Below are 22,061 nucleotides of genomic sequence, written 5' to 3'. Positions count from 1 at the left end.
TAGGAGTCCTCAAAGCCCATTCCCACAGGGACATGCTTCCTTCAACAAACCACACCTACTCTGACAAGGCCACACCTCCTAATAGTGTCACTCCTCATGGGCCAAGCATTCAAACTCATGAATCTATAATCAAACCCATCTTTAGTTTTTGAGCTTCCAAGTAACTTTTGATGGGGATTTTATTGAATCAGTGTTGTGGTGCTTTGAGTAGGTATGACCCACATAGACTCTTTTGTTTGAGTTCTTGGCCCATGGAGAGTGGCACTATTAGGAAGTGTGGCTCTTTTTGAGGAAATATGTCACTGTGGGGCAGACTTTGAGGTTTCATAAGCTCACATTAGGGTCAGAATGATATAGTCTCCTTCATGCTGCTTGTAGATAAAGATGTAGAACTCACAGTTCCTTCAGCACCACATCTGCCTGAATGCTACCATGTTTCTCTCCATGATGATAAAGGACTAAACCACTAAAACTGTAAGCCAGCCCTAGTTAGATGTTTTCCTTTCTAAGAGTTGCCCAGGGTTATGGTATCTATTCACAGCAATAGAAAGCCTACCTGAAAGAAGCACTGTGCTATTTTCACATTTCAGGAGCACAGAAACTCCACCATTTAATATTGTTTTCCAATTCCTTCTATCCTTTCACTCTATGTATCCATTTTTTAGAGTTTGGGGTGGAGGAAAGGTTCTTTTAAAGCTATTGTGAGTAGGATATTCCGCTGACTTTTCCTCAAATTCATTACAGATATATAGAAGCTACTGTTTGTGTGTGTGTGTGTGTGTGTGTGTGTGTGTGTGTGTGTGTGTGTGTGTGTGTGTGTGCTGCTATGTTGCTGAATGTCCTTATTGGGTCTAAGAGTTCTTCTGATGAAATCTTTACAGTATTTAAAGTATAGGATCATATCACCTCAAAATAAGGATAATTTAATTTCTTCCTTTTTCTATTGGTAACTCTTTTCTTTCTCTTTCACTTCCTTATTGCTTTAGCTGATATGAAGCTTGATATTGAATGAGCACAGAGAGGAGCCACCCTTGTATCATTTCAGATCTTGACACAATTTTGGCTGTAGCTTTGTCGTATTTAACCTTCATTATATTGAGGTCCTTTGACTCCTAATCTTCAGAGCTTTGACCCTCATAAAACAAAAGGAGAAAAACACCATCAGACTTATTCTATTAAGCTGGGATCACTCCGATAAGGAAATCAGATAAAGACATTTGAAAAAGGAAACTATAAGTTTCTCCAATGAAAATAGAGAAAAAATTCAATAAAATATTTGCAAACTGAATTTTTTAGCACCTTAAAAAGATTATGTACCATGATCATGCTGAATTCTTTCCAGGGAAGCAAATATAATTCAACATGTGCTGTTGGTTGTATATAATAAGGCACATAAATGGACATCAGTACTGAAATCACTTAATGATGGTAGTAGAAGCAGAAAAGGCTTTTGACAAAGTCCAGCATTGCTGTATGATAAAAACCGTGACTTCTTCGACAGGTTATACAAGAATGTGTTAATCAATCTGCACGTAATTCTGTAACTTCTGTGGTTTCTGTTGCTATGATTTCTAGTTTTATTTTACTATGATATGACAAAGTATCAGAAATTAATACTTTTAAAAGTTTTCTTTAGGTTTTGCAAATTTCATGTACACAAGGAGATCTGTTCATATCTAAGCCACATCTCAGTCTCTAACTTCCCCCATATTTTTTCTAACGTCTTCCCTCTCAATTTCATGTCCTTTCTGTATTAACCCACTAAGGTTTACTGGTGTTGTATATGTATGGATATGTATAGGACGACCCATTAGACCATGGGAAAACTTCCGAAGTCCGAATGTTCAGTAATGGATGTATCTCTCATCTCTAGCAATTATCCACTCTACATAGCTATTTGGTGAGGGACGGGGACAGGACCTGATATCATCTACTTCAACTATGCTGGAAATTTGGTGCTGTCTTACTGATTCTAGGTTTTGTGATAATCACCACAGGTGCTGTGAGTTATTAAGTGTGATAACCATGCCATGTCTACAAGACATTTCACAGCCCTTCCTCCTTATCTTCTGCCTTATACATTTTTTTGGCTTCCTGATCTACAATGTTCCCTTAACTTTGATGTTTAATGAGAAAGTTGGTGGGCTGAGCTAATAATATACATGTTCTACTCTTATTCTCAGCAGTTTGACATGTTATGCATCTTTTTATTAAAGGTTGACCACTGTAAAGAGATACTTCTCTGGCCAAGGTTGAGAATAGCCCAGAGATCACAGAAACATAAATATCTAGAAGGCAAATTGATAGCATGACTATTTAACAGAAATAACAATAGCAGATTCTATCCTAAGGCCTGACTTTGTCAGCCATGGGGAATATGGGCTAGGATATAACACCAGACATGAAACTCTTCCTGTGGAAAGACCTCAAATACAATCAGAAAATAGTCAGTTACTTATAACATTTATTCAACTATTGGAGCAGTGGGCACATCTGCCCTAGAAGGTAGATATTGTATTGTGGTATACAGGGAGTAGTGCTGTGTAAAATCCTTGGTCCAATTCTCACCAAGACTACATAGATAGCACCTTCTGACAGTGTAAAGTTAGGGAGCAGGATACAGGTTTTCTGGTCAGTTTAAGATCGGTTTCTCTATGTCCCGCAACCAAAGTGTATGTTATCTTCAACAATAAGTTCTTACCATGCAGTTATGATGGCTCACAAAAGGCAATGTCAATCAATAACTTGTGTTGTTATAGCAACCTCTGACATGTCCCTGACCAATAACTCATAAGAAAGGACCTTATGCCTCAAACTATCTTATTCCTCATACTGAAAAGTTTATTTGATAATGTGTCTTTTAGGAGTAAGATTTTTTTACCCAGTAGAGTATTTTCTTTGTGCATAGTTTGAAATAAGCTTTACTAACTACTGAGTTTCCACAAGGCTTTTCCATGCATCTTTAGTTTTGGTTAACAAGCCACCATTCCCTACATATAAATATGGGGTTGGTTTATGCTATGTCTGTTTGTAATGAATAGCATTAGATTTTTAATAGAAGTTTCAGCAAATCTGCAGATTGCTTTTGGTGGGATGGTCATTTTTATAATATTGGTCATTTCAATCAATCAGCATCTTTTTATCTTCTAGTGATTTCATCAATTTCTATCTTCTGTGTCTTAACAACTTCATTGTAGCGGTTCTTTGTTTCCCTGGTTACATTAATTCCTGGACATTTCCACCCTTGCAGCTAATGTGGAGAGGACTATTTCCCTTATTTCTTTTTAAGTATATTTATTATTGATGTATAGGAAAAGTAGTGATTATTGTGTCTTGATATTTGTACCTCAACTCCACAATAAAAATACACACACTCTAGAATTTTCTATTAGAAAACAGGATCTATCTTTCTGATACTTCTAAGAAACTTACTTTACCATGAAAATAGATGGCGCTTTAGGTTAAAAGGATGGAAAAAGGTAATGTTTTGCAAATAGAGTCAGGAAATAAGCTAAATACACACACACACAGAGAGAGAGAGAGAGAGAGAGAGAGAGAGAGAGAGAGAGAGAGAGATACAGAGAGAGACAGAAACACAGAGAGAGACACAGAGAGAGATAGCGACAGAGACAGAGATGATATAAATACACATATTAATCCAAATACATTGACATGAATAGTCAACTATAGCCAATATAATGATAATCTAGGCAAAGAATGAATAGAGCCAAACGCCATAAACCAAATGGCATTAACAAACATCTGCAAAGTATTCCACCCAAGTACTAAAGAATAATTACTTTCCCAATAACCAATGGAACTTTCTCCAAAATTAGTTGAATATTAGAAAACAAATCAAGTCTCAACAAATACAGAATTTTAAAGTAATATTATTTTGTCTGACACAATGAAATACAGCTAGATATAAACACCAGTAGAAACCACAGAAAGTAAATAAACTCATGAAAATCAGATAACACACTATTGACTGATAAATAGGTCAGTGAAATCGGAAAGAAAATAACAATTCCTACAATTAAATAAAAAAAAAACCACAGCATACCAAAAATGGATGAATGAAAATGATCAGGAACTTTATGGCACTAAAGTCCTATACCAAGACATTTATGTCATCTCAAACTAATTACTTAAGGATGCACCTAAGGGACTTGGAAGACCACACCACAAATCAAACACAACAATGTAGATGGAAAAGAATACAAAAATCAAGGATGAAATTAATGAAAGAGAACAAATGTAACACAAAAATCAATGAAATGAGAAATTGTTTCTTTTGAAAAGATAAGCAAAATTGACAAATATTTGGCCATATTAACCAAAAGAGAGAAGACTCAAATTCATAAAAGTGAGAATGAAAATTTAACCTTCACAACTGATACCAATGAAATTCAAAAAATAAATAAGGGTCTAGTTTGAAAACATACACACTATTTATTTGGAAAACTATTTTTAAATGAATAAAGTTCAGATGAACTAAACATATAGAAATTAAAGCAAAGTAAAACAAGTAATTTTAAGAGGTCCATAACCAACATCATAATTGAAGCAGTAATTATATTTGTTTTCAAAATCTTTCAGCTAATGTGACAAGAGCCACATAGATTTACTGTAGAATCCTATTAGGATGCAAAAGAGGAATTAACATTAGTATTTCTCAAATTACTCTATGAAACTGAAAAGGGGAGAAAAGTTCCCAAAATCTTATGATGCTGATATCATTACCATCGTGCCAGAAACAGATGAAGGCAAGAAAAGTCAAACAAACAATAAAAGAGACAAAAAATTACAGATAGATCTTGTTGGTGTGTATAGATGCAAAACTTTAAATAAAAAATGACAAATCAATTTGACACTCATATAGAAAAGGTCATCCATTATGACTAAAACAGTTCTATTACAGAGAATCAGAAATGGCTAAATATGCATAAATCAATAAATTGTTTCTTTCAAACCATAAAGTTCCTTTAACAAAATCCATCATCCCTTCCTGATAAAAGTCCAAGTGACTGCACATGGAGGAAATGTACCTAAATGTAATAAAGCCTGTATATGACAACCACCATGCTAAATAAAGAAAAAACACTCAGAGTTTCCACTAAGATCAAAACCAAAGCAGGTATCCATTCTCTCCACTCATTTACAATATAGTGTTTGAAGTCTTAGCTAGAGCAATAAAACAAGAGAAGAAAACAAAAGGGGAATCATAGAAAAATAAGTCAAGGTATTCCTGTTTGCAAATGTTAGGTTTTTTTATAGAATAATCTAAATACATCAGTTTGATTATTTTGTCTTTGCTATAATTATATGATCTATAATCATCCTTCCTAATTTTAATATTTCTCTAAAAGTACAAAAATAATGTTTGAATCTCATATCAAAAAGGAAGGATCATGAATAATAGCTTAGACCTCTACCCTGTGTCCTGCTCTCATGTGATGAGACTAAAGTTAGTGACTCTCATTGAATAACATGCCTCAGAATTTATACATCTCTGCTTATGCTGTGTAAAGGGTGCTATTCTGATACTCACTGATTGAACCCTGCCTCTGCATTCTTTACCTATATGCTTTGTATTTATTCCTAAGTCTGAATTCTTTATCTATGTGCTTTATTTTTATTGTTCAATGATTACTTCCCTAACATACAATACCAGACAATTTATTAAATTACAGGCTTTGATAATTCCCCAAATTAGATTTTATAAGACACAGTCCAATAACGGAGGAAGGCAGACAAATAAATACACAGGTGATATCAAGCGTCAAGAAGAAAATAAAGCGGGGTAAGGAGGAGCATGGGTGGACGGGAACAGGATTGTGGGTCAAGGAAGGTTTCCTGAGGTGTGATTAATTTTCATTAAGAAAGTCAGAAGGCTATCTTGGTAAAAGACTTTCCTGGCACAATAGCAACTGAGAAGGTCCCAGTTGACACCATGGTTACCGTGGAGACCCCCATTCAGTTGGAGTAGAGGATGCAGTAGGATATGGAGTGCATCCATGTCATCGCTATAACAGGCAGTCAAAATACTTCAGCCTTGGAGGCTGCAAGGAAAATATTTTTATATTCTTTTTGCCATATAGGCATCTCTCGTGGATTTTGAGGCACATATACTACATAGAGAGCCTACTCTTTATTATTAAAGGGTGACCCTATAACTTATAACATAGATTCCAAAACATAAATAACTGACCTAAAGTAGAGTCCATACACATTTTATTAACTAAACCAGGAGGTTTTTTTTTAAAATATGGAAATGGATAGTAGGGTTAAGCATGGAGGAAAACTCTATAGATAATGTCTTAGGAAAATTAAGCTACATATTAACCCCAATGCAGGGAAACAAACTGGAAGCTACTTCTGGGGTGGAGGCAGTAAGGCCGCAGTTTGCTTGTGCCAGATGCATTCCATATGCTGTGCACCTGTCCTCACCTTGGTCTCTGCCCCAGGACACTGACCTAGAAGGAAAGCTTTAATAAGTTCATGCGTCCTACGGGTTTAAGGTGAGTTCAGCCAAAGGAAGCTCCAACTGGAGATGGAAGGAGGAAGGATTCACTCCTCTGGTGCCTTTCATTAAAGTCACCTCCGAAGAAGGTGACCCTGCTTGCAGCCATCCCGCTGCCATGCCCCTTTCTCCTCTGGCTTCTCATAACCTCGCTCTTCCCGAGTCACATTAGAACTGGAGTTAACAGCATGTTCTCAGACCAGCTCAGGGTTCCTGTACTAACCCCTCGGGGCTTTCCCTAACTCCCTACCTGCAACTTTGTAGTTAGACCTTTTTTGTAAATAAGCTCTTCTGGTATTATCCTAATGTGACTGTGCCATCTGTTCCTATGAGGAGAGTACCTGGCACACGGTCCATCCCTGGAGGTAATTCTAGGAATGAATCACTGCAAGATGTGCCTAGCAAACCTGATCTTAAACACAAGTCCCTTGGAATGCCCTCCATTAATCATAACGGCTATTAATTTCTTAAGGGAACAAAGGAAAGCAAAAAAAAAAAGAGCCATTTTTCCTGACTCCCTTTAAACTTAGGAATTCATTAATTCACCTTGAAGGTAAGTGTTCACAACAAATCTTAAAATATTATGTTTTCAGCCACAGCTTGAAAGGACTTTTATATTTCAAAATTGGTTATCAAATGCCTTTATAGTGAGGAATCTTCAGCAAAGGCGGCTCCAGCTTGTGTCTTTTTGCCTGTCACAAAAGTCCCCTTATTTGCACACCAGTGAACGATTTCAACCTCAAGACGGTGGCAGAGAAAAGACACAGCCAGTAGCTCTGTGATGTTGAAAAAACGGGGGATCAGAATGAGAATGATTTAAATCAAAAATGGTTCCTTAAAATGTCAGAGAGAACAAGAAACAAAACTTGGTGCTGAATGAAATCTAAAATGTTTTATGAACATGCTTCGGATAATAAGAATGTTGTGCTTTGTTTCAGTGACCTTGGAAAAACCAAACTATCTTAGAAACTGCCTGTGTAGCACTTCACAGTGTCCTGGGGAGAGAGGGACCAGGAAAGGGTAGCAGGTGTTTAGAATATCAAGGAACTAAACAGTGGCAAGAGATATGCCCTGAAAATTTAGTCTTGAAATTGCCATGCCCCAAGATCTTAGCAGGGTACCTAGCAATACTGCGAAAATTCATAAATGTTTACCAGGGTAAATAAGCAACAGATGAAGTAAACAATAACAAATGGGTCTCTGGATACAAAGGATACCGCACCACCCACAGGCTGCCACTTCTAAATGGAATTAAATTGGTAGAGGGAATTAGAATAGTTAGATTGCCTGCCATTGTGTAACCTAAACAAATGGTTGCTTCTCTGCTATTTTTCATATTCAACTTGTTGTTTCAAATGAATAGTTTCAGTAACAAGTTATCATCGTACCACATTCTTAGGTGATAATTTGCTTCCAATTGAAAATGCTAAATGAAGGCATTTTTTAAGCTAATGAGGATAAAACTCCTTTTTTTTGCCAGATTTAGGGAGAAGCATTTAACATCATTCCAAAGGACAAATGGTTATACCATAAAGAACAGACAAATCAAAACTATCAATGAGTGGATAGATGATAGATAGATAGATAGATAGATAGATAGATAGATAGATAGATAGATAGATGTATAGATAGATAGATAGATAGATAGATAGATAGATAGATAGATAGATAGATAGATAGATAACAAAAGATGTCAAGCATTCTTTAAGGGCAAACGGTGCCCAGCCTTAGCCTTGGTACTAGAGGCAGTTCTCAGGTAGAGAAGTGACAGGGAGGGTCATTGAAAGAATGGCTGGCTCTTCTCCTTTGTTTCTTATAAATTCAGTCAATGTCTCTGGATCTCAGATTATACAGATCCCCCTCCCCAATTTACTTGTCTCCATTCACATTCACTGTAGGATGAATAGCAGTAAGTGAACCACTTCTCTTCATAGCATCCATATAGACCAATCTCATACATCAGAAAAGAGTTAGCATGGACGAACATGTGTGTTGTCCCTTGTTACTTAGTTTTAAACCACTACAGGATCCATTCTAACATGATTCTAACATGAAATGAATCCTAGAATATTGTCAATGTGCTTTATAAACTAAGAAAAAACATCAACTCATACATAATTTATTACATATGTAGGTCTATACAGATTATTTGTGTATATTATTATTATTATTAACTAGTTGACTTTGCTTAATTTGACTTTTAAAATAATAATCAGTCATATAATTTAAAATTGGCAACAACTAATAAATTTTATTTTCCCACAAATAAAATGGTCCTAAATTATAAACCAGTAATTACAAGATTCTACAGCACAAAATTATCTTATCTACTGCCTTCACATCCTTTTAAAACTCCAACTTTTGTATATTTGTCTCTTTGGAAGCCCAGAATTTCTTTAATTACCTTCTTTTTGGTATCTCCATAGGTATTGGGTACATTGATATATTCAGAATATCTATGTATATAAGACCCCAAGTACATTTTCAGCAGCTAATTCAACTCCAGCCAGTGAAACAGTTTCTTTGCTCCAATTATCTGAGTAATTTAAGTACATAGAATCAATCTGAGTTTATACCCAGTGCTAATGCTCAAACCATTTTCTTCCTCCTGTCTGAATGATAAAACTTTTAAAGGAGCAGAAAAAGCATTAAATGAATATATTTTTGTGGTCGTTTGAAGGTCTGTAATGAGAGCAAGAAATACATAATTGAACATAGAGTAGTACAAGGTAAGTCATCAGTGTAATAGATTGAAACACACATTCGTGCAAAGCAATAAACTGGGACAGTCTCCTATGAGGTCAGGTGTGCTGCTTTGAAGTCGGACTGCAATTTGCCTTCCTTAGGACAGAACCTTCTTATGATTGCACATGCTCATTGATCTGGAGCTGTTTAATGAGGCAAAGAGTGACCAGTAGGTCATGCCAGGAAATTTGCTCTCGTACCCAGAGGGCTAGAGATAAGCCAATCCTTGGACGTGCAAAGGGAGATTTCTTCTCTTGAGTTGATTATCAAACTGAGCTCAGACTACGCTGTGACATTTCACAGGTGCTTGAAAAGGTTCCTTGAATTGGATTGCCTAAAAGTAGGAACAATGACAGCAAACATAAAATTTCCTTCAGAACAGGTCCAGGTTCTAGTCTCAGCTGCCGGGGATTTATTAGGAGAAGAAAAACCTTTTCAGAAGGTCCAAATTCAAAATGATCCTAATTGCAAATTTCTTACATAAGAGAGAATAACTCAGTTATTTCTCAGTTAGACAATAACTATTGCCTCTGTCTTACCCCCCAGGAAGTGCATACTAGATTCCTTTTGGACCACACAATGCACAGTAGATCTTTCTTAGCACCGAGTGTTGGGCATACTAACATGTGTGGAAAGTTCTCTCAGTCTCCATCCTACCATATTTCATGTAGGTGTTAAGAAATAAAGTCTGACACAGGGCATGTTTTCCAGAATGTATGGAAAGAAAAAGAAACACTCCCACCCCAGAAATGACAATGTAGTTCAGGACAGGGGGTGGGAAAGCACTCTTTCTGGCAGGTGTCTTACATCTAATTTAGCGAGAAAAGTCTTCCTGAAGATGTTTGATGAACTTGGCTTCCAGCTGGGTTGATACGGCTGCTAACATCATTCCTTAATGACTTTCAGGAAGATTTCAAAATGTTTTATCAACATTAATGAAGCCCCAGAACCTGTCTTTGAAGAAGATTTGAATGAGCAACATTTATTTAGCATTCCATATGCGGAAGCTGGCGATTGTTAGAAACAACTTAGGAATGCTGCCTTTATCTGAGTTCTGTTCAGTTCTGAGTGTGCTGCTGCACCTGTGTCTTAACCCATGGCATACTTTTTCATGTTAACAAACCTCCCTAGGGAGGATCATAATTCTGACTGGCTTTCAGACTTCCCGTCCACAGCTAATTGAATTGTTCATCAAATTTCTTAGGAGCACCTAATCTATATAACCAGCCAGCATTAGAACATTTGAGTCCTTGTAATCTGGAGCTAATACTGAGACGTATACGATGGCAAAAGGAGGAGAATGAATTGAGAAAGGGACACACGTTGAACCATGGTAGAAAGGGACAGATCCTCAAGGATAAAGAAGACATAGATTTCAAAGACCTGTTTCATGTAAGAAGGTTCTCATTTTCCTGTTTAATTGTTTTACCTAGAAGCTGGAGAGCATGCCAACAGAACACGGTACCAATAAGCCACATATTGGATTGCCAGTTACGTTTGGAAAACACATGCTTTTTCTAGCCTCAACCTGTTTCTTAAAATTAAAGGTAAAAGCTTCCAGATAATTGTGAGCGTATGCACAAACTTCTTACTGGAGCAAAAAAAAAAAATTCACCTTGCTTAAGAACACATATTTGTAAATTTGGTGTTCAGTAGCAACAAACCTGGAGACTTCCAGGGCTATCCATTGTTTGTTTGGCTATGAACATTCTTTTTAGAAGAAGCCAGTGCTGCTTGGTGAATGGCAGTGAGTACCCTCATTACAGGCCACTTACCATCTTAAGAAGCTGCATATGGGCAACTTGACCTCACAGTGACCTTTATAAAAAAAACACAGAAGTTAAGACCAAAAGAAACAAGAAAGATCAAAAATACAGAGGCTGAACTTGGACCTAACACACTTGGTTCCATCTAGTTAAGTTTACTTCTAATGAGGTCAAGGTGGTAGGTGAAGTCCCATTGCAAGTATCACAGTTCACCTACAACCTTAATTCTAGAATCTTACACCACACTAGCTAGACCATTTTTTTTAAGTTGACACAGCCAGAAAACAAAGAGATTCCCTCTCAAGAAGAAAAGCGAGTCTCTATGTGCCTGGTTAAGATGGGAGGAAGAGTCATCTGCTTCTGAAGCAACGGTAGCCACAGTTCCTCCTAGTAGCACATTTTGGGAAGTGACACGCTCCCTCATCATTGTTCCTATCCTGGAATAGCAGTGGTTTCATTTCAGTTCTATCAAGTTGCTTGTCTCCCACTCTTTCCCTCTGCTTTCAACCTGAACAGAGTTAACTTTTTTGATCTCCAGTAATGAGGTGTCAAGAACAGAAAATAAAAGCTGCGCTGATACGATTCTATTCTGAAACATCTGGAATAAAGGGGGGGAAAAAGTTGGTTGTGTCAATCAGACTGCCCTGTCTAGACCTTCTCATTATTTAATGCCATATTTCTTACTTTATATTGAATACCATAGTTTTTCCGTGATCCTTCATAAGAGTCTCGGACCTCTCATTAGTCTATGCACTCGACCGTTCAATTAATACTTATTGAAAGCCAGACACCGTGCTAGACAAGGGGATAAAATAAAGTGCAAAAGTGCAAATACGAGTCCTTGGCTCCTAGAACTTTCGGCCTGTTGATAGAGACGGACTTAATTAAGTGATCACACAACTAAATCTGAATCTTCCTGTGTGAGGTACATCAAAGAGAAAACACACTGAGCCTTAATCTAGGTGTGTGTGACTTCCCTCTGACTGGGAGGTTCAGAATGCTTCATTTTAAAAAGTAAGTCTTGTTGCTATTCTTGCTACTCAAACCTGTTTGGTTCTAGGGTCTGTGGAAGTTTGCACGGTGGCTACATGCTATTTTTCCCCCTGTTATCCTGATATTTCTGCAGTAGTCTCCAGGGCAAGAAAGACTTTTCAAAGTCCTATAATCATTGTGAAGAATTGCCTCAGCAGACCATCTCCTAAAACAGGAGATCTGCCATCTGTCTTGAACAAGTGTTTACTCATCCTACATCCTTACACAAGTCTCTACTTGGCCGTCCATAATTTCTGTACCTGTAAAATGAGCAAAATGATTCCCATCTTAGTTTTCGTGTGGCTAGAGCAAAATGCTCATGAGAGAGGCATTTAAAGTGGAGTTTACTTGGCCCATAGTGTTAAGGGGGTCATCCCACTATGGCTGAGAAAGAATGACAGCTTTCTGGGTTCTCTGGTGAAGCAGGAAGCAGTGAGACAGGAAATAGCCATGCATCATTTGCTCTGCCTGGACTACATCCTTCAATGAAGCACCAAGTCCTAAAATTTTCCTACACTCCCAAAGTAACAGCAGCACCTGGGAACCAAGTATTTAAATCTTGGGACAATGAGAGACAGTTCATACTGCAGCCATGCTGTCATCCTCCAGGTCTGTGTGTCACCCTAATGTGCACAGAAGCACTTTATAAATCATGGTGTGAGAGATCAAAACAGAAGAACATGGTTATAGTCATTTTTTGTCATGCATGTAGCAGTGAGAACTAGATGTGATGAAACAAACCATTGGCATCCTTTTATCCTGATTTTCCTACCAGAAAAGAGCTAGGCCTTAAACAGAAATTCTTCATTTTCACTCAGACAGATCTTGTCAGAGCCTTAGCTTGCCGGCTACGGGGACTATAAATTTCCTATTCTAGAAACCAGAACACATGATCTGACAACTATTTCTTTCCCTACTGATTTATGATCTCATAAAAGCTAAAATAATTGTGATATTTTAATCTATAAGTGTGATATTTCAACTTAATAAGAAAAATTTAAGAGAAAATATAGTAGTGTTCTGTGAGAAATAGCATGTGCCTACCATTACCACACCTTAGGAAATAACATTTGTATGTCAGGGTTGCTTCTGTTACCTTTGGCTTCAATGCAGGGTGAATAAATCTGTCCCTATAGGACACCTTCTGAGGAGATGATCATCTAGAGTCTAAAGCTATTTATTTGCCTCTTCCATGATTTAACTTCAGAATTCTTCCTAGGTCCCTCTTGCCTTTTGCTACCACCCTCCCTCTGGATTTACGCTGCAGCCCAGAGTGGAATTTGCAAATGCTGATCATGTCCCTGGCACTGACGTGAGTGGGACATATCCTCACATCTGTTCACATTCTTGTTTGCATCACATTTTTAAACTACCTACTGCTAAAGCTTTTAAGTAGAGGATGGTAGGCAGAGCCTTGCTGTATCTAGTATCCTCAGAGATTCTGCATTTATAATCAGGACAGCCGAATTTAAGGACACCTTACTACCACCCAGATCGACGTTTCCAGTCCAAACTCTAATGCTGTGGAACTTGCCACCAGACAAGGGATATCTCAAGGTCATTCAAACTGGTCTTATCAAAAGCTGAAAATAATATTGACCCTAGTGAAGCAGGTGCAAAAGAATCTTCTAGAAAGAACTCTGCAAGCTTGTATTAGGTATATGGTTCTTTTATGGATCTCAGAATTATAATAGTATAACCAGTTACAGGTCAAATAACTTGAGCTTGTAAATGAGATAGAACGGATGAAAGGCAGAGCGGAACTTCAAAAACATCAAGGCAGTGAAATCCAGGCCACAGGGTTCTGGGAAACAAGACAGAGTTGAAGAGATGGCATACCAAGCTGCCTCCAATCTAGTGGTGCTTGAGCAAATTCTGTGATTCTAAAGGTGACACTCTGCCACTCTTCACCCAATGAAGTGCTATTGAGGGAAACAAAACTGAAGCCCTGGTTACTGAGACCGCCATTTGCAAAACAAAGATTTTCTCATGCCTGGTATAAAAGCTGAAAAGGGAATGTGAGTTCCTAGGTCCTAAAGGATTTTCTTTTTATCTTGCACACGTGCATGTGCACGTGTGTGTGTGTGTGTGTGTGTGTGTGTGTGTGTCTGTGTGTCTGTGTGTCTGTGTGTGTCTGTGTAGAAACAGTACAACTAGAAGTAGACTTGATTTAGTTTCAGGTATCAGTAACATCTTAAGTGCCTTCCCGAGTGATGAAGAGCCAATCCTCTCATTCTGTTGTTATATGACCACATGTCCAAACTCTATCTTTCCATGGGCTTTGCAGCTGCCCCTCCAATAAAACCAGTCATACTTTGAGGGTTTTCAGCACCTGTGGCCCTAGCTTCTGAACTCAGAGCAGTGAATCTCACACCCCTGTGAAGTCTCCTCTCACACACATGATAGTTCAGCATTAAAGTTTTCCCACACCTTGTCTCAAGATCTAGATGGTAAATTGTAGAACAGTAATCGATGGTGTCTATTAAAAGGTACCAGTAAAATAGGAAACGAGGTAACAAAGGCTATCACCCTGAATTCCATCCAAGGCCTGCATGTGATAGCAGAGGAAGAACTCTTGAAAGTTATCAACCGGCCTCCCCTATGGCACCCATAGGCACACATCAAATATATTTTAAAATTTTTTAAAAAGACATAATTTTGGAACAAATTTTGAAAAAACATTTACCTGGCAGATTCATTTTCACAACTTTTTTCAAAATGCCAAAGACCTAATTGTATGACTTTCAGACGTTCCATGCCAGGTGAGCACTTTAGAAAGAGCATATGCACAAAATTGTGGGATCTGTTTATATTTTCTGGCCTCCATAGTCAGGGGTGAGGTGGGTCCACAGGCCCATATTAAGGCAAGGACTCCTGGAGAGGGAAGCCATGCCAAGGAGGGTGACTCTGGAGGTGTGATTAATACCTAGTGAGCATACCTGAGAGGAGACAAAGAGAAGAGTAGGCCCAGGAGTGGTTATATGAGGCTGATGCAGTGTGGGAAGTGTCTCACAGGAAGGCTAGCAGCTGAGAGGTTCAGGCAGCGGTGGTTGAGGCATGCAAGTGAACAGTAGAGTAAATGTGACAGGGCTAGAGAGCCATTGATGCAAAGTGCTTAGAATGCTGTCCAAAGCCTCTGGCCAGGTGGTAGATGTGTCTTCAATGGCACTTACAATAACAACCAGAACAATAGCTAATGATAGAAATTGCCTTAAAAATGCTTACTCCCCAACACTCTGGTTACTTTTCTCTTGCTTGCTAATTTGCATAGGACTTCTAGGTTATCACACTGATAAGCCCACACCTGTTATGAGCTCTTCCTCCTTCTGGAGCTTTCTAGAAGAGACTGCTGGAGAGGATACTAGCTGGAGCCTTGCTGGGCTCACTTACCCACCTTCCCGACACACACACCCCAGCCTACTGGGAAACACTAAACTAATTACCAATTCAGATTCATAAACGAGGCAAGCATGCACTGTGCCTTTGATGGAACAGAGGCAACTCTATTTCTACACCATCAAAAACAATGCGGTGATCCCTGGGAACCAGTTTATCCAACCTGAAAAGCTGCATTTTGGAACGCCTGCATTTTGGAGGGCTGCTTTTGAAAGGAGGGAAAGAAGAACTGGGGGTGGGGGTGGGGTGGGACTCAACATTATCCTTTGTCACCTTTGTTGGGGAATGTGCATGCACACTTCTTCCCCTGCAAGTCTAATTATTATTACCTTCCTATGTTCTGCAATGGGGAGTTAAGACTGATGTTGCTTCTCCTCCTGTCCTCCTGCTTCCTGAAAACTCAGGATTTGAGTCTGCTGACAAAGTTTACCTTTGGCCATGTGCTCTGGGCCTTTACATTATCAGTTTTCTCCCTTCCTTCTCCTGTCCTCCACTTGTCTCCCCTGGCTCTCCCCTTTCCTGGTTTCGGTCCCCTACTGCCCCTCCCCCACCACGTTATATTAAAGTAAGTGCAATATAGTACCCACCTGCTGCCTTGCTCTCTGCTTTCATTAACAATACTCGATCAGAACTTGTTGTGTGAGATTCTCTGACTGTTTAATGTGTTGGCATATAGATGTAGCTGTTGTTTTGCTGTGCCTTGTTTGTAAGCCCCAAAAGATCACCAAGGAGACGACTCTGATGCAATCACCCTAGGGTCTTTTTATTCAAGTTTGAGCTTTGGCTCACTCACTGCTGGCCCTGGTGAAGTGCTCAGTCCTCAGTGCGACAAGGTTTTATAGGGGAAAGCTAGCAATTGGGGGTGGGGGGAGTCCCAGCCGGGAAAGCATCTTATTGAATGACTATTGTGAGCAGACAGGGGGGTGCTCTGAAGCAAAACCATGAGAGATCACAAACTGTCTGAAAGTACATTTGAAACAATTAGACCAATCTTGATTAGCTGTTGCTAGGAAGAAGCTAGGGAGTAACTGGCATACAGGCCAAGGACAAGTCATGGGGTCCTTCCTGGTACGTAGGGCAGTGTGGGCTCAGCTGCAGACCAAGTTCTCAGGTTCTTTTTCTTTTAAAAAGTAGACCTGACCCAAGATGGAGTAGGTTTGGCCTCTCAGTTTCTACGGGAACCTGAACACAGCCTGTTTACATCCTTCACTTCTGGTTGACATCAGATGCTTGCCACTGGCTCTCTGGTGCAGTTCCCCTAGAGGGTATACATAGAAAATACCGACTGAGCTCAGGTGATCAAGTGATCCCTTATATGTGGACAGGAATACCAGCTACCCCAATCACTCTACTGGGTAGGACTAGGAGCAGAGCTGCTAATAATGAATTAATATTCCAAATATGTCATCTCTTCCCCAGCAGAGATGGACAGAACTCTGCTTCAGGAGTGTGTGATCAGTTACCAATGACTTTTACACTAATTGCATCATTTTCTTACAAAAATTTAGCTGACAACATCTATTATAAATCTCATTGTTACATAAGTAATTTAACTGGATCATCCAGAGATCCTTAATCTCTTCCCCAAAATCAGCTCAAGAGCTTCTTGACCCAGCCAGATGCGCGGAGCAGCTCACACGTACTCAAGCCAGGCCTTAATATTATATTGTGCAATGTATGTGGATGCCAGAGGATCTGCTAAGAAGAAGGATGGGGCAGCAAAAAATAGAAAAAAATTAAAAACAGGCACACTACACAGAAGTGATATGATGAACCTTTAAATACATATTTTCCCCCTTTGGTCAAGGTGACAAAATAGTATCTTGTGTGAGCATTCCTTTATGCATACTATGCTGATAGCTTTTATAGAAGGGTTATGGCTATGTGGAAAAAGTCAGGGGGGAAGCCATGTTGTCCAATATCAGTACTATGCCATTGTGTGTGTATGTGTGCCTGTCTGTCTGCCTGCCTGCCTGCCTGCCTGCCTGTCTGATAATCCAGTGATTCCAGTGGTGGCTACATTAAGGGGAAGGCCAAACATCTGGTTCAGTGCAAGGACTAGTTGTCTCCACAGTGCGAACCTTGTACTAGAGTGTTAGAGGATGTGGGGGAGCCGCTGGTCTTCAGACTGTGTTGGAATCTAGAAGTAGGTTCTCATACAGTTAAAGGGATCTCTCAGCATCAGGATAGATGAACTTGCCAGTAAAGATGGGGCAAGAGGGCGAAGGTGAAAGCTTCCTTCTTCCATGTCTTTTAAATGGTTTCCACTCGAAGCTGTGGCCCAGATTTAGAATGAGTCTTTCTACCACAAATCATCTCATCAAGAAAAGTCCACACAGAGTGCCCGGGTACTTTGGAATTTAGATGAATCCCGATGTAGTCAAGTTGACAACCGGCATTAGCCTCAGAACAATTTTCTGTATATCTCGGTAAGTCCTTTTACTTTGCTGGTCCTCAATTTTCTTATCTGTAAAATAGATTTAGGACATCTTCCTGAAAATTATAGAACAAACACAATGAGCTGATACATGTAATTATTTACATTGGTGCCCAGAGCTTATCATGTATTGTTTTATAGCCATAACACTAGAAGGAATTGAGATTCCTAATTGTAAATATTTGTCCGAGATTGCACATCTGCTACTGACTATAGAACAAACTAGATCCTAACCTAAGCTTCAGAAGAACTGGAGAGGCATTTGTGAAGTAGTCTTGTGTAATTACTTAGAGAAGCCTGAAATTCAAACTTGCCAAGCAGATAGGAAATGCTGCCAGGTGGGAGGGGAGTACAGTGACTGGGGCTAAAGAAAGGATCCGCCCTGCCACACAGAAGCAAATATGGACAGAAGCCGAATGGAATTAGAAAGCAGTGCTATGGGGCCTCATAACCGAAAGAGAAGGGCTCTGCTCTGAAATCCACAGAAGCCCAAATAACAAGCACCCAGGGGATATTAGCCTTTCACTTAGGGGGTTTGGTCTTTTTTTGTTTTTTCAGGTCATCAGTTTTTACATTAAGAATTCCTATACATAGTGCTTCTTTTTACTCTGGTTATCCCCATAATCCTCAGTGATTCTTGTTTCCTAGAGATTAATGGAAAAATTGCCACTCAAATCCACCACACTAGCCTCATGGCTACTGTGTCATTTCAGATAGCATTAATCACCTCTCTTTTCTATTTTAAATTAAACTCCGAGTTTGGAGTTTATGCACTAGATCAAGATGCACTAGCATAGTACTAAAGGATCAAGGTTCTTGCAGTTTTTGTCCTCAGGAAAGAGCACCGGGGCCACTGGTTAGTTCAAGGCTTCTGTGAGGAGGAGGAAAATAAGGGAGAAGCTGCTTTGGCCAGCTCCAGCAGGAGGTGCCTGGACCTCATTAGACTCCAGCACTCGGTCCTGTCCCTCAGCTGGATCTGAAGTTTAACACAGAGAAGGAATGCACTCATTACCCAAGCCTTCCTCATGCCTTTCTAAAATAAACAGACACAAAAACAAGCAGCTCCCTTTGGGCAGGAAGTCTCTATGTATTTCCAAACGAAAATCTGTGGTGGGAAGAAAAGAGACTGTGTCCGGTGTCATATTAGAGATAGGCTTTTAAAAAGACTAATGCTTTGAAAAGCGAATATATTGGGGCTATCCATAACCCTGGCATTTTGACAAATACCTCGGTGCCTTGCCTGTGTGATCAAATTGATTATCTCTACGAGTTTCCCTCAAAGCCAGACACCTCTGTGGTACCTTCTTCATAGCCCTTGAAAACCTGAGCCTAATACCTGAACGCCATTTGTGTCCGAGAATGTATTGCCATCTCCTTCTGTCATTATAACCCCCCAAAGACAAGCAGTTCAAGGGTACCGTGGTAGCTCTCGAGAGTAACAAGATAAATATGATTAACTTTCTAGTTTTGCTAGGGGAGTTCTTTGGATAACGGAAGCTTTGTTGGAGGGAGCACAGAACAATTCATTTCCTTCTCTCTCGAAACTGTCACAGAAGTCTGTTGCCCTACCTGGGTTTAATCTGTCAGATGAGAGAAGGCTGCATAAGTGGAGGTGACCAGACTGCATTGGGACACACGCTGAATGTGTTATCACACCACAAGGATTCAAGTCTAAAGTCTAGTTAATGTTAGTTGTAGTTGTTTCTGAGGAGACAGAAGTGGGGACAGGTTGTTTCAGTCCTGACAGAGTCTGATGAAGAAGACAGAGCAGCTCTGAGTAACATAACATTCACATGAAGTTCATTCACTAGTCAGATGTACACTGGAACATGGCTAGGCCTCAGGCCTGATGCACACCTTGGAGATAGTGGTCTCAAAGGGGACACTGCCAATGGAGTACCTTTTCTAGTCTTTGTTGGGAAGAGCTTACCTAGAGGCAGGAAGCTTGCTTTCACTTTTCCTTTGAGAGATAAAGTAAAATTTGTGAGACGTGTAGGGGTAGAGATGAGGTACACAGACTATGTGGAGAAACTAAGAAAGTCTCCTAACCCATGCCTCAGCCTGAATCCTGTTCAGAGCATCAGCATCCTTGTAAGTCAGAAATGGTCCTGCTTACAAAACTACACATCTGCATTCTCTCATCCTTACTATCACTCACAGAGTCCAGAGGCCAGCTTTGATCTACAGCCTGGAGTGCTACAGCCACCGTTTATCCCTTCTCAACTCACTCCAAAACATTTTCTGCTCAGTCAGTAGTAGCATGATCTCCGTGGTACCAATAACTTCCCAGTTCAAACCTCTCCCTCTCCATCCAAATCCATGACATGCAAAGCCACCGACCAGGCTCCCCATGGTGTGTCACATACCTACTCACAAAACCTCATGCTAAGGACTTTGTGAAGATGGTGTCAACATTGACCATTTCGTTTATTCTCATAGACGTTGGGATTGCCCCTGATTCCCTGCAAGCCTCACTCCTACCAGCTGCCCTATTTGCCAGCTAAACTGCACTCTGCTGGGTCTCTGACATCTCGCTGGGATTTCATATCATTGAGTTGCTTTGAATCTGTGAAACAGTTCTGAAAACTCCATTCTCCCATACCTTTGCTAACATTTGAAACTGTGTCGCAGTTAGCTTTGTTCTTTGTGTACATTTTAATTCTGTATCTATTAGCTTCCTGCTCTTAGAATAAAAATTCCTGGGCTGCAAATGCTGGAATTATCCTAGATGCACAGAACACATGAAACTCAAGAAGGATGACCAAAATGCAGATGCTTCACTCCTTTAAAAGGGGAACAAGAATACCCTTGGGGGGGAATAGGGAGGCAAAGTTTAGAACAGAGGCAGAAGGAACACCCATTCAGAGCCTGCCCCACATGTGGCCCATACATATACAGCCACCAAACTAGATAAGATGGATGAAGCAAAGAAGTGCAGGCCGACAGGATCCGGATGTAGATCTCTCCTGAGAGACACAGCCAGAATACCACAAATACATAGGCGAATGCCAGCAGCAAACCACTGAACTGAGTATGGGATCCCAGTTGAAGGAATCAGAGAAAGGACTGAAAGAGCTGAAGGGGCTCGAGACCCCATATGTACAACAATGCCAACCAACCAGAGTTTCCAGGGACTAAGCCACTACCTAAAGACTATACATGGACTGACCCTGGACTCTGACCTCATAGGTAGCAATGAATATCCTAGTAAGAGCACCAGTGGAAGGGGAAGCCCTGGGTCCTGCCAAGACTGAACCCCAGTGAACAGGATTCTTGGGGAGAGGGTGGTAATGGGGGGAGGACAGGGAGGGAACACCCATAGAGAAGGGGAGGAGGAGGGGTGAGGGGGATGTTGGCCTGGAAACCAGGAAAGGGAATAACATTTGAAATGTAAATAGGAAATACCCAATTTAATAAAGATGGAAAAAAATCCTTGGGCTGAACTAGTGGTGTAGCATGTAATCCCAACTAATCAGGAAGCTGAGGCAGGAGGCTTCCTAATCCAAGACCAACCTGGAGTAAAGAGTGAGTTCAAGGCCAGCCAGAGCAATTTAGCAAGTCCCTGTTGCAAATTTTAAGAGAGAAATAAAGGCCAGCAATTCCACTCAGTGGTACTGGTCTTGCCTAGTGCTTGAGAGGACACATTCAATCGCCATTATCACAGAAACAGAACCGAACTCACTGAGGAAAAGTCATCTCAGAAGAGGAAAGGAGCTTATTTTAGTTTACAGTTAAAAGAATCCCTTCCATGGTCACTTGGCCCCATTGTTGATGGCTTTGTAAGGAAGAACACCATAGCAGAGAGGACAGGCATGAAAGAAAGAACCAGAATTCCACAATGTCCTTTAAGCACATGCCTCCCACTATCCCTTACCACTTTGCTATAGCACCAAAATGAGGACCAAGATTTGGAACTTAGGGGACATCCCAGATCTGCTCTCTGTATTTGGCAAAAGATATATTAAGGGTGTGATCATATATGCACATGATGCTCCTTATCCCTTTGGACCACTCTGAAGGCACAGAGATCATTGCTCCTTCAAACTTCATGAGTCTTTTTACCCGACAGACTCAGATACAAGAATGAGTGTGGTGTGTGTGTGTGTGTGTGTGTATGAGAGAGAGAGACAGACAAACAAAGACATATGGAGAGAGAGAGAGA

The 22,061-nt window shown here is 40.0% G+C and overlaps 1 long non-coding RNA gene across 1 annotated transcript; it reads right to left on the bottom strand.

Moving 5' to 3' along the window:
* Positions 1-908: 908 nt before the first annotated feature.
* Positions 909-10,259, bottom strand: LOC134480012 (uncharacterized). The gene is made up of 2 exons (XR_010054114.1): positions 10,076-10,259; positions 909-1,133 (listed from the first exon to the last, which is right to left on the bottom strand). It is a non-coding gene; the product is annotated as an uncharacterized LOC134480012 (long non-coding RNA).
* Between the last annotated feature and the right edge of the window lie 11,802 nt (positions 10,260-22,061).

The sequence above is a fragment of the Rattus norvegicus genome, chromosome 8 (genome assembly GCF_036323735.1).
Source record: "Rattus norvegicus strain BN/NHsdMcwi chromosome 8, GRCr8, whole genome shotgun sequence".
Lineage (NCBI taxonomy): Eukaryota > Metazoa > Chordata > Mammalia > Rodentia > Muridae > Rattus > Rattus norvegicus.
The sequence above is the reverse complement of the archived record's forward strand: the minus strand, read 5'-3'. Positions and strand labels throughout refer to the sequence as shown.